Source organism: Nelumbo nucifera, chromosome 8, assembly GCF_055504915.1.
Source record: "Nelumbo nucifera cultivar China Antique chromosome 8, China Antique-T2T, whole genome shotgun sequence".
Classification (NCBI taxonomy): domain Eukaryota; kingdom Viridiplantae; phylum Streptophyta; class Magnoliopsida; order Proteales; family Nelumbonaceae; genus Nelumbo; species Nelumbo nucifera.
This window is the reverse complement of record NC_142656.1, coordinates 19,031,928-19,045,386: the sequence shown is the minus strand read 5'-3', so window position 1 is coordinate 19,045,386 and position 13,459 is coordinate 19,031,928. Positions and strand designations below refer to the sequence as shown.

The window sequence follows — 13,459 nt, the reverse complement described above, 5'->3', positions numbered from 1 at the left end:
CTAGTTAGCGACCTTCCTGACGTGCCGAGTGACCTCCCCCTTAAGTGGTCAATCACCTATGAATTCCCTAGGATCACAACACCACGCTGGAAGAGCTGGTTATCACCCCACCCGTTTTGGACGGGATTGGATAAACATTACTTGCCTACATGGAGTCCACCTCTAGGCATGGAACCACCTCCAAACTGGACGGGCTAGAGATCTCGGACGCGTTTCGTGAGGCTCACGACAACTCGCCTATATAAGGGCCTTACCTCCAACCTCATGAGGTACGCTCGATTTAGCATTCAAGCTCTCTCTCTCTCTCTCTCTCCCTTGCTTTCTGGCTCTCAAAAACTCCAACTCGTTGACTTAAGCATCAGAGTGCCCATATCGAGTAAAAGTAGCCTAAGTACTAGGATTTTCTCTCTTTCTTTGTAACTCGTAGCTTGACCAAGCGGCATATATAGTCCGATGTCCGAGCTGTCCTCCAGTAGGGAGCTACCAAATCGCTTGTTCATAGGCCGGGTAGCTCGACGGCCCGACCCGACCCCTAGACAGGCTTGAACATGATTTTTAGCCCATGGGCTTGACCTTGGGCCTAAAATCCCGACTCAATTATTTTTTGGGCCGGGCTTGGGATTTGTCATAAAAGCCTGACTCGACTCGACTTTTATAATTTCTAATTTTCTAAACCCAAAAATCCCTAATCCAACTAACCCTTTCCCAGTTTTCCCATCAATTTAAATTCTCATTCTCACTCTCAGAGCCTCAGTTCCCACTCTCAGAGGCAAACTCACTAACTCAAGCACTGACGCCACCAACGATTCCTCTCTCTCTCTTCGACGGTGACCAGGTTCTCTCTCTCTCTTTCTTTCTCTCTCTCTCTCTCATTATCTTCAGTTTTTGGTATTTTTTTAGTTTTGTTCGAATGGAGTTTTAGTTCTCATTCTCAGAGGTGAACTCACTAACTCAAGCACCGGCACCGCCAGAGAGGAATCTTCTCTCTCTCTCTCTCACTAACTCATGAACTCACTAACTCACCAATGATTCCTCTCTCTCTCTCTAGCGGTGACCAGGTTCTCTCTCTCTCTCTGTCTCTCTCGTTATCTTCGGTTTTTGGTCTGTAAGTTTTAGTTATGTTCGAATAAAGTTTTAGTTTTCACTCTCAAAGTCTCAATTCTCACTCTCAAAGGAGAACTTAGGCACCGACAAACTTAGACATTTTATTAGGTCTGTCTTTGGGTTTTTTATGAGGATCGGGCTTGGGCCTAGGTTGTGGGCCTGTTGGTCGGGCCGGGCTCAGGCTCGGGCCTGAAAATTATGTTAACGAAGAGTGAAATCCTGACCTGGCCCGACCCATGAACAGGTCCACACACCATCATATCCCATATCGGGTAAGAGAGAACACTCAGCAATGTCCCTATATCATATGCTTTTGGCTTAATTCTCAATTCACACAGCCACGCAGCACAGAGCAAACTATTCTTTCACTTTTTACTAAAGAATACTGTGTGCTCGTCGCTCAAAGCGACATACGCCTATTTTTGGTGGGCTTTTCTCTTTTCTAAGAAGGTCCAAACAAAGCTGATTAATAAACTTTTTATTTCTTTAAGCTATGCTTGGTTGTGGTGCAATTTTATTTGCATTAGTACGAGGTTTACTTTATTCTGCTTCAGGTCTTATTTTACTTCATTTCTACTGCAATCAAACAAAATAGGATAATTTTTAAATAAAAATAAATCATAATTTATATCAAAATCATTTGCATCAGTACAAATAAATTCGCATTGCAATCAAATACAACCTTAGGCTCAGTTTGGAAAGAATATGTAGACCGTAAAACTTTATAACTTTGTATTTTATATTAATCTTGTATGAATTTATACTGTACATATTTACATTTATACTCTAAAAATATAAATACAAATATATACCATATTTAACGAATGGTATTACGTCTGACTGCATTTGAGCGAATGGTACTACGACTCAATAAGGTTGCATTTAGCATTCTTTATTGTAAGGACTAGGTCATCTCCTTTTCATAGTTAAAAATTCATTCCTTATTTTAAGGATTAGGACATCTCCTCTTTTTACTGTTAAAAATTGGCATTTTAAAATAAGGAATGCCAAATACAGCCTAAACTGTTGATTCAGCTTTTTCATTTTATGTTCTGCTTGGATCCGACAATATTAGTTATAATTGTCCCTGAAAAATATTAGTGGAAACCAACTAAACAACAGAGACTTCTTAGCAACCTATTCACAAGCTGTGTTCTCCATTTAAAATTTTTGACTTTGGAAAGTATTATTAGAATTTAAGTGACACATAACTTGCACTAAAAAGAAGAAGCTTTAAGGAAAGATAAAAAAAAAAAATCTTCCATTGTAATTCTCTGAAACCCAATCTTAAGAAGAGAGTATAGCATCAGAGAAATCTCTAGTGCACTACTTGGGCCATGTCATCTATCCAATTAGTTGAAAGAAAGAGAAGACTCGTATTGAAAAGGTAGAGAAAGCCAATCCCATTTGTGATGGAAGTAGAGAAATTGCTCCACAGTTCTAACCCCTCAGAATTAGATGGAAAAATCAAAATATCTTGGTATTTTCGCTTCTGTTGGCCTTTTTAATTACTCTCGTCATTTTAATAGGTTCATTTCATGTTATATCTAGTATTTAACCTTGAATTGGCTATGTGATTTTCTGTTATTATGACATAAAAACGTTTGGAGGTGAAGGCATTCTCATAGGAAGTATTAAATTTCGGGTGCTTTCAGCTTACCTGAAATATGCATATTGATTGCAAAGAGTAGCATTGATCACTTTGGATGGGCAACTGGGCTTAGGACCTTCTTTAAGGTAATGTTAAGAACCAGTGTCATGGTTTTCAAAATCGGACCGGACCGGAAAACTGGTGACTGGTTCTGGTTTTCCTCAAAACCAGATTTTCCATAAGAGCCGTCGATTTTAGTCAGCAAATCGTTGATCCGGGCGGTTAACAATTCGAACAGTTTTAATCGATATTTTTTTTTTGTTTTTTTGTTAGAGCGGGCCAATTGTTTGGTTTGAACGGTCAAACCATTCGACCCAATAACTGAACCCCCGACCGGTTTGGTCTTAGAGTCGGATTTAAAAACCATGACCAGTGTTGTTTTTCAAGCATGCTGCATTGATATGCCATTTTGTCATAAAATATTCTAAGACATGATCCAGAAAATCGTTTTTTTCGGGAAAATGCCCAAACTAAGTATGTAATTGGTTTCGTTTAGGTTTTTTCATTTAATGTTTGTACTTTATTTGCTTGCAAAACTGAAAATGGTAATAATTACAACTGTTTATGACAATTAGGTGCCACTAGGCACCATATCAGTGTAACAGTGAAAAAATGCCTAACTGTTTGTGGAAGCTTTAAAAAATAACTTCCCCAAACGGTAGGTGTGCACAAAAACCGAAGTCCACTTTTGCCATTATTGATGCGTATGGAAGAACATGAGAGGGGAACTGCTTAAGTGGCACCTATGTGGCAACGTTTACTAAATAAATGCCCATGGAACCACACACCCTCTAAACTATGAGCGTTTCTTTAGAAAATAGATTTCACACATGGCACACTGATGTATCACCATTTTTGAGAAAAACAAGGCCTAAGGAGCCTTAAACCTAGCGTTGGACACATTTCAACCCTCACCCTGGGCTTGAAATCCATGCACTTGGGCCGGCAATTTTGACCCTAACCCACTTGATCCACCCAACCGACCCACTTGATAACCCACCCATTTGAATAGTGGGTCAAGATGGGTCAAATGACCCATAAGGGTCAAGAAAAAAGGGTTAGGGTTGATTGGGTAAAGGGTTACCCATTGACCCTCTCTTTGGGTTGGATTTATTCTCTTAAAACCCTCCCCCTCCCTCTCTCTTTCATGTCGCCGCCGTTGGTCACCCCCCTCTTCCTCTCTCATGTCGCTGGTCACCCCTCCTTGGCCCCTGCCTCTCTCTCGCCTAGATCTATGTGTGAAGCCAACCACCGCACTCTCTCTCTCATGTCACCGGTCACCCTTCTCTACTTCTCTCGTCCAGATCTTCGATTAAAGCCAATTGCCACATCGATTTCTCATATCTATTTGCCTAGATCTTTGATTGAAGCCGATTGCTACACCGATTTCTCAGATCTATGAAAGGTGGACGTCACACCATCGCTCTCTCTCAGATCTTGAAGATGGTTGTTACACCAACCTCTCAGATCTATGGAAGGTAGACGTCGCACCAGGCACCACCCCTATCTCTATCTCATATGTTGAAATTGGTCGCCACACCACCACCACCCTCTCTTTCCACTCAAATCTCCGATTTGAATTAGCAAACACACTGCCACTCTCTCATCCTCACTCAGATCTCCAGATTAAAGATTCGAATCATGGAGCCCAGCTTTTTGGAGTAATACACTGTGTTTTAGCCTGATATTGTCATTGTTTTACAAAATATTTTTTTTGAAAAATTTATCATTTTCTTGTTTTTTGCATTTCTTTTACTTTTTTTTTCTATAATATATAGATTTTTGAATATTCTATCATTTTATTTATTTTTCGGTTTCTGTTTTTATCCAAATTTTATATTTTTCTGAGTACTTTGTCTTTTCCAATTTACTTGTATTTGTTTTTTGCAATTTCTGATGTTTATCATTTTTCTATGTTTTTATGTATTTTATATTTGAAAATTTTATCTTTTTTCATATCCTTTTAGTTGGAATATATATGTGTGTATTTGCATTTTTCTGTAATTTTTTGCAAATTTTTATATTTTCTGATTTTTTTAATAATTTCCTGTATTTTTTTTTGCAATTTCAGGTGTTTTACATGAAATTTATATTATTTACCATTTTCTGTGTTTTTATTTTTTATTCGAAAAATTGAAACTTTTTATATTCGTTTATTCTATGTTTTTATGCAATTAAAATAGAGAATAAAAATAAAACTATTTTAAATTAGAGGGTCAAATAGGTGGGTCAGGGTCAGAGTGGGTTGTGACCCACTTTGACCCATAGACATGGGTGGCAAATGGGTTAGGGGGTCAATATGAGTGAGTTGGTACTCAACCCACACCCAACCCAACCCAACCCAACCCATGTAGATGGGTTTACACTAGTCTACCTAGTCCCGACTGAACACTACAGTATCGATGTCACCACCTGCGCCGCACGATTGCAACTGGGAGGCATAGTACGTGTTTGATTCTGTTTACGTTTTTTCATTCATTGGTTGTACTTTATTTACTTGCAAAACCGAGAAAGGTAATAATTACAACCGTTTATGGTAAGTAGGCACCACTAGGCTCCACATCAGCATAACAGTGAAAAAACATCTAAGGTGAACTGCTGAGGTGGTGCCTATGTGGCAGCGTTTATTGAATAAACGCCCACAAAACCACACAACCTCATAGTATAGGCTCTGATACCATTTATTATGTGCCCTAGGAGAACTTACCCCTAAAAGCTAGCTGTTAGAGGGAGGGAACCCAAACATATATATACCCCACAACAGCATCCCATACTACCGATGTGGGATACCTCACATCAGCATCCCATACTAACATGGGACAAATGGGTCGTAACAAAAATAGAAATTACTGCTATGAAAATCTCAAGCAGTACCTCCTGCAGACATGCCCATCTTCCTTTAGATATTTGTTCACATAAAACTCCAGCTCCTTGAACTCTGAATGGCCATTACTGAACTGCTCTTCAAGGTAGGGATCAACCTTGTGACCTTGATGCTTCCCAAGTTCAGGAAATAGTTGATTTACTTTGGCTCCTCAATTGTACTATTTGCTGTTCAAATTTGCCATGCCCATTACTGTATTATCTCATTCTAGTTAAAAACCTAAGATAATGTGGTAGAACATTTGATATTCTGGACATCATCCTCGAGCAAGGAAGAAGGACCATAGTTGTTGTGTACCATGTGCTTCAACATCTCAAACTATCTCCGGACTCAAAACTACCAGGTTGAGCACGGGAACCTTCAATAGGTGATTCTTTCCAGTTCCCCCACCATTTTTTTTTGTTTGATTGTTTTTCTTGTTCACTTTGGTTGTTGAAGCTGCTCTAGTCACCCATTTCAGACTACAATAAGAGGCTTTGAATTAGAAGAGCTGGTTATGTCTTATCTGTAGTGCAGGAGAACTGGACGGTGGAGAAGAGGTGATCAACAGAGTTGAGACAGTCTACCACCTTCTTCGGAATTCTTCCCTTGTTCTGTTTGATGGGTTTCTTCTGCACCCCTAAAACTGCGCCGCCTCTTCTCCATTACTCTCATCTTACTCTCTCAACCAAGTAGTTAAGTAACTCAACAACAACCACCACCACAGTAGTTGATTTGCCTAGGTTGGCGTCTTGATGATCTCCATTGCACTAAGGGAGGGTACCCTGCCGGGGTATGCGTTCGTGCGGCCCCTACCTAGTTCTTCATTCTTCAAATTTTGTTTTAATTCAAGTAACATTTGATGATATACTAATTTGATTGTTTTCTAACTACTTGGTTTGCAGATTTATTTCGTTGGTATGAATGCTTTTGTTCTATTCCAAATAATTGTTTTTTTTTATTACATGACCTATTTCTCTCACAATGGAATGGATAATAAGTACATGGCAATGTGATGGAGGTCGAAGATCTTTGCAATCTGCACTCATTGGTTAAATGTGCCATGACTAATTAACTGGGGTATTTCAGACTGTCTCATTTGATTGAGATGGCCTTCCATTATCCTAGCCGTAAAATATATAATTAAAATTTTGGATTCTTTCATTGTTTTATGGTTCAGATTTCGGGTGTTTATGTTTGAAAGCTCTCTGTTTTCTATTTTGTGTTCAAAATTTCTTTCGAGCAAAGATAGGTAGTGAGTTTAGAGGAAAAGGGAAATGGTCGGATGAACTAAAACCCCACTTAATCTGATCAATAGTTCAATCTTGGGATACAAAATTCTGATCTGAAAATCTTAAGCAGCAGCTTTCTCCTTCTTCCTCCAGATCTTGTGCATATAAAACTCCAGTTCATTGATCTCCTTCAGCTTTGACCATTTGACCAGGCTGAGATGCAATTGCAATCAACGAATGGCCATTGCTGAACTGCACTTCCAGGTGAGGATCAAGCTTTGCCAACTTGTTGATGCTCCTCAAGTTCCTCAGAAAATGGCTTCTTTTGTTTGGCTCCTCAATAGTAGCTTCACCTTCCTCTCCTTATTTCTCGTCGTGAGCACAGTGCTAGAGGTACCACTGCTTGAAAGGAACCACATCCACCTGAACAATTGAACCCTTCACCAAATCTGAGCACGCACCAGCACGTTGTTACATAGGCTGCGTTTGGAATCAGTGTAGAACGTCATCGATGTATAAATACACCAATGATATGACATTTTACATTGAACTGTGAAAGTGACCATTGCTTTTTGATAAATGTGATGGATGAAGAGTGTAAAGTTTTACATCATAAAATTGATGTAGTATTTACATCGACAATCGATGTAAAACTTTACATTTGATAGGTTTTACATCAATTATCGACATAAAGCATACACAAAATTGAACCGGAACGGAGTTTTACATTGACCATGATTACATTCTCCTTCCAAATGCGGACAAAATCAAACCGGTGTAAAATTTTACACCATTCTTGATTTACACCGATTCCAAACACAGCCATAATTTTTGTTTAAATTCAAATAACTCACCATTCTCTAGGCTAGAGGATAACCAATCTTCTATATGCGTCTGAACATAAAACCAAAGACCTCTCCAATTAGCGTTGCTCTAGATGAAGGAATTGATGGTCCTAAATCCAATCTGGTTGGGTAGTGATGTAGGTGGACATGGCAGGCTCAGGATCGCATCACGTGGCACGGGCCAAATCACATCCTAGCCGTCCGTTGCCAACTAACTCTTGGCGAGCTCAAGTATAAATAAGTGGTGTTACTATGAGGTAATTCATCTTGGCATTCCAACTAACTCTTGGCGAGCTCAAATATAAATAAGGAGTGTTACTATGAGGTAATTCATCTTGGCATTTATTGCTCTAATCTCTCTAGCTCCCTGGTGGCCTTGTCTGAGCTATTTCTACTTAAGCCTCGTCCGACCCCTTGTTATGCCCTTACTAACTTGACCGTTGGAGTCTCCACCCCTAGGATAACACCCGGGGCCTCTGACGTTCTCTTTGATCCTCAGGTCAGACCATGCAGCCTTTGGACACATCAACTCTCAGACCCACCAGCCCTCGGCTAAATGAAGCATAATTACATTATTGCCCTCAGCCCATCCTTGGCATCAACCGGTAGTCATGTTTAGAATTCAGATGAAGAGATTGTTTAGGAAAAAAAAACCATTTGATAAGATATCGGCAGTTCATAAAGAGATGGCTGGTTCAAATGCACACAAAGGGAAAAGAAAAATCTTAAACAGACTACTCTGAGACATAGGCATTTGAAATTAGAACTAGTAACTAGTGATAGCCACACAAGATATTGGTTTCTAATGGATTTATCTTAGAACTGAAAGAAAGGAAGGGTAAAGATAATAGATCAATTTATCATTCTCTAGTATTGTCCCATTGGTTGGTTGCTACTTGGATGAACCACTCTGCATAGTAGTTTTCTATTCTACGCTGCTTCATTTCTAATTCTGTTAGGCAGAACCATAGTGGCAAAACGTCTACAGGTAGTATAGAGTAGCAGGGGAAAATCACAAAATCAAGGATCACCTTAGCAACCAACCTAAGGGGAGGACCTATTGATACAAAGGTTTTATCTTCCCAGTATCACTCTGGCTGAATCCTGATTTTCTCATCAACCAAACAAATTATATTCATAAGAATAAGATCAGTATGCATTATTAGTAGAACTAGAAGATACAAAATAGAAGAGAGAGAGAGATTGTTGCTAGAGCACAGAACCTAGGGCTCATTATTCTTGCAGTTTCTGAAAGCTGGCCTTTTAGTCCCACATCGGATAGGAGTAAAGAGGTGCAAAGGATAGCTAAACTATAAAATCGAATTTGAGAGGCTTAACAAATTATACCTTTCTCGGCCTTTTGGCTAAGATCAAGTGTAGTATCTGTTCTTATCAGTTTAATATCTGATACGTGGGCCATCGGCCCACATGATATTAAATTAATTTTTCTTGGGGGAAGGCCCACCACAATAGCTTGCTATTGGGGCCTTCAAGCGTCGCCCATGCGTTGCACTATTTCACGGGCCTGGCGCACCCTTACCAATTCTTAGTTCTCAATATTGTTTTAGTTGGTGGGCCACTAGATATCATGAACAGGGATGGCCCATTTGTTGGTAGGTTGATGCTTCTGGTTTGAATCAGCGCTATACAGTACACACCCACCTTGTAATGGGGCCTTTTACTGATTACTTAAAATTTATTATTCTTTTTAACGTTTCTTAATCTGAAAATCCCTTCATAAGATTTATTGGATGCAGGCGTAGAGAGAAAATTCTTGTTATTTAGGTTTCTTTCCTAAATGAATCTACTCAAATTTGAACTAATTTTTAACATCATCGAAAAGAAAACTAGATGCTCCATTCAAAGCTAATACAACCATTAAAGTTCCACACTTCTGTACTTTTAATAGTAATAAAGACCAAAAATCACAAAAAAAAAAAACTACTTTAAATGGTTTTGATGGGTATGAAGAACTATAAGATGAATTTATGGATGGTTTGTCAAATCCCTTTATCCATCAACTACTAATGTAAAAAATGGTTATTTTTAATTTATTAATAAATTAGAATAAAATAATTCTTTTACTAATTAGAATTTTTGAAATGCATATGATATGTACATATCTTAGAAATTCTGATGGATCTGATGTTTCTTTAATAATATATAGTTCACAAATTAATTTATAATAAATAGGTAAATAACAACATACTCATTATTTGCAGAAATGCAAATTATTATTTACAAAGTTGGATTTATTACATTAGTAACTATTAAGAAGACAAACCCATTGAATTAATATTTTGGCATCTTACAAAAAAAAAAAAGAACAGATGTAGAAAAATTGATTAAGTAATTAAAATACAATAATTGCTTTTTTTTATAAAGAAATACAATAGTTGCTTTTTTGATTTGTGTCTCAGATATTTTAGTTTAGGGATTAGTAAACTGCACTCCACCTCAGAATTCTGAATTAAATTGCAGACCTATAACAATTCAAAAATATAAATATCTCCACCTATAACAACCCATACCCACCCGTGAATTGACATTAATTCTGAGCTGGCACCTACCCCCAATTGTATGGTGGAGTTAGGATTTCTGAAGGTGAACTGAACAGTAAAAACCTCTTTAATTTATGGATCTTGTATATTTTCATGGGTCTAATATATCTTCAGGTTAATTAGATATACATCGGTTGTTATGTTATTAGTAAAGTTATTATATGATATCTACATTGTCCTAATTAGATTCGTATTAAGATTGATTGTAATATATTATATATAAATCATTAAAATATGCATTTCTGCTATGTTTATAACTTTTTGGTTTTGAACATGCGAGTTTTTGTCTAAATCATGTCATAGGTGGCACTTATCTTATGTGGCCTATGACCATATAACACATGGTAAATTAAGGGACCTTGGACCACAAATATGGCCACTTGGACCTTAAAGACCCAAAGAAAAGGTTTGTCACAGGAGAATTAGAGTATTGGAATATTAGAGTGGGTTAGATATAAAGCAATTAGTTTGACCAGTTGTTGCTTCTCGTCCCACATCGGCTAAGTATGAGAAGGAATAAGAGAGATGGAGGTGTTTAAATAGGGTTAAAGAAGAAGAGGGAAGCATACTTACCTGGGCGGGGTCAATGGGTGATCAAGAAGGCCCATGGCCTAGGTTGGCGACCTCCATTGCACTTAGGAGGGGTGCCCGCCTAACATCTCCCCAAGTGGGAGAATGTACGTCATAATTTGTGGTAGTGGGGGGTACGCGTTCGCGCGGCCCCTACCCAAGTCTCCAATTCCTCAAATTTTGTTTGATTCAATTAACAATTGAAAATTTGTTAATTTGATGTGATGACAATTGAAATTGAAGGGTGTGGTGAAAGAGATAAATGCAATCTATACACCAATTAGAATGAGTTGCAATATTTCCAGAATGTCTCCTTTGGTTAAGAATGGCCTGAGGGTTTATGGTTCAGTTCTGTGTTTCTGAACAATATATTGCTTTATGGTTCGGTTTTGGAAGATTTCTGGTGTTTATGTTTGAAAGCTTTTCATTTTTTTTTTCTGTTTTGTGTTAGAAATTTCATTTAAGAATGGATGGAAAGTGAGTTTAGGCTGCATTTGGCATTCCTTAATTTAAGGATTTATCTTCTTTTTATAGTTAAAAATTCAATGTTCATGGGACATTTTAATTGGAAAAAAAAGAGATAAATCCTTAAAATAAGTAATGCCAAATGCAGCCTTAGAGAAAAAGAGAAATAATTGGATGAAGTAAAAACCTATTGAAGCTGATCTACAGTTCAACCTTGGGATACAAAATTCTGTTCTGAAAATCTTAAGCAGCACCTCTTGCAGCCTTCCCCTTCTTCATTTGGTTCTTGTGCATATAAAACTCAGCCCATTGCCCTCTTGTGACGGATCAGCCACCATCAGCACGCTATCAGCATGCCATCTAAATGCCACCATCAGCACACCATCAGCATGCCATCTAAGTGTCTTGGGTTGGGTCCTTGTACTATTTTTGTAAAGGGGGATATGCCAATGGCAATTATGTAAATAGTAGTATGAATATTTAGTATTTTGATGTATCAATCTGTCACTCCCCCAAAAGCTTAACGGACTCTTTGAGGGGAGGTAGGTAGTCGAGTGAGCTCATAAGCGTGTAAAGGTTAAGCACGAGATCCCCTCGACACTGTATTGTGTGTTTGTGCTTACCACTGATTAATGCAATACAAGTTGCCTTTTGTCTAATTTGTGTGCATTCTTGTTTCCTTTTGTGTGTTGTTGCTTGCATTTGTAGGCTTTCTCGATCCCATCAAGCGCCGCACGGGGCCCCATCGATTATCCCCGTGACAGTTGGTATCAGAGCCTCGTTGACACTAGCGACTGTCAAGCCCAACGAGTCCTGGTTGTGCCCCGCAACAACACCAGCCCGATGAAGAAGCGTGATATGCGAGAGGAGATCCAGGAAGGGATCTCACGGGTCTATGATGAGGACGAGCCTATAGGTAGCTCTCCCAAAGACAAAGGCGTCAGCTTAAAGCCTAGCAAGCATGGCAAGTCAGTTGACAAACTTGCGACCATGGACAAGCGCATCATGCGCTGTGAAGTAGTGGTTGGTGAAACTCGTGACCATGTGGACGAGCTTCAACTCAACCTTGAGACCGTAGCAGTGGTTATGGAAAGATTGGAGGACCAGTCCGATGACAGCTCCAACAGGCCAGACAACCCACTAGAAGACCTGGTGAAGGGCCTACAGATCCAACTCGACGACTTGAAGGGTGAGGTGACCCTTCTGAAGAGGCTAATGGCCAGTACAGCCAGTGCACCTGCTGCTCCAGCCCCTCCAAAGATCAAAGTCCGCAAGCCTACCTCATATGCAGGGACCCGCGATGCCCGGGAACTCGACAACTTCCTGTGGCAAATGGAACAATATTTCACCGCCGCCGAACTCGTTGAGGAGGCGGCCAAGGTGTGTATTGTTGTTATGTATCTTATTGATGTTGCTATGTTATGGTGGCGTAGGAGATGTGCCAATGCAGAGCGAGGATTATGCTCCATTGATACCTGGTCCGTGTTCAAGAGCGAGATAAAACGCCAGTTCTATCCAGAGAACGTGGAGTACCAAACCCGTCGGAAGCTCAAGAACCTAAAGCACACGGGCTCATTGCATGAGTACGTGAATGAGTTCTCCACACTATCGCTCGAGATCACGGACATGTCAGACAAGGACTTGCTCTTCAACTTTATGGACGGCCTACAACAATGAGCCGAGCTTGAACTCCAGAGACGAGGTGTGAAGGACCTCGCCACAACCATGGCCGTTGTTGAACAACAGGTAGACAACAGGCGACCAATCAAAGACGGCCCCAAACCCAATTCATATCAGGGCCTAGGGAAGATAGAAGGTGATAGGAAACCTTACTATGGGCCCAAGGGAGACTCCGGGCCAAGTAAACCCAACACTTTTAAGTTCTACAGGAGACCTGAAGGGGACTCTGGATACAGGGGCGGTCGGTTTGTGAAGAGAACACCTCCAGCACCATGCTTCTTCTGTGAGGAAGAACATTGGACCAAGGATTGTCCTAGTCGGGGGAAGCTCAATGCCTTGCTTGCAAAGCTTAGTGATGATGAGCACAGCGAAGAGGAGAAGGAACCAGAGGAGACAAGAATGGGGGCTCTACGAAGACTCAATGCAATGAAGAAGAAGGCGAGCCCGCATGAAGCACCGAAGTTCAAGCCGAAGGGACTGATGTATGT

At 39.7% G+C, this 13,459-nt stretch overlaps 3 non-coding genes across 3 annotated transcripts; all 3 read left to right on the top strand.

The window, feature by feature from the left end:
* Positions 1 to 1,434: 1,434 nt before the first annotated feature.
* Positions 1,435 to 1,555, top strand: LOC148789698 (U5 spliceosomal RNA). Its single transcript, XR_016079991.1, has one exon. It is a non-coding gene; the product is annotated as a U5 spliceosomal RNA (small nuclear RNA).
* A 7,483-nt stretch (positions 1,556 to 9,038) lies between these two features.
* On the top strand, positions 9,039 to 9,234 carry LOC148789697 (U2 spliceosomal RNA). The gene has a single exon (XR_016079994.1). It is a non-coding gene; the product is annotated as a U2 spliceosomal RNA (small nuclear RNA).
* Positions 9,235 to 10,821: 1,587 nt separating this feature from the next.
* On the top strand, positions 10,822 to 10,983 carry LOC148789696 (U1 spliceosomal RNA). Its single transcript, XR_016079978.1, has one exon. It is a non-coding gene; the product is annotated as a U1 spliceosomal RNA (small nuclear RNA).
* The last annotated feature ends 2,476 nt before the right edge of the window (positions 10,984 to 13,459 follow it).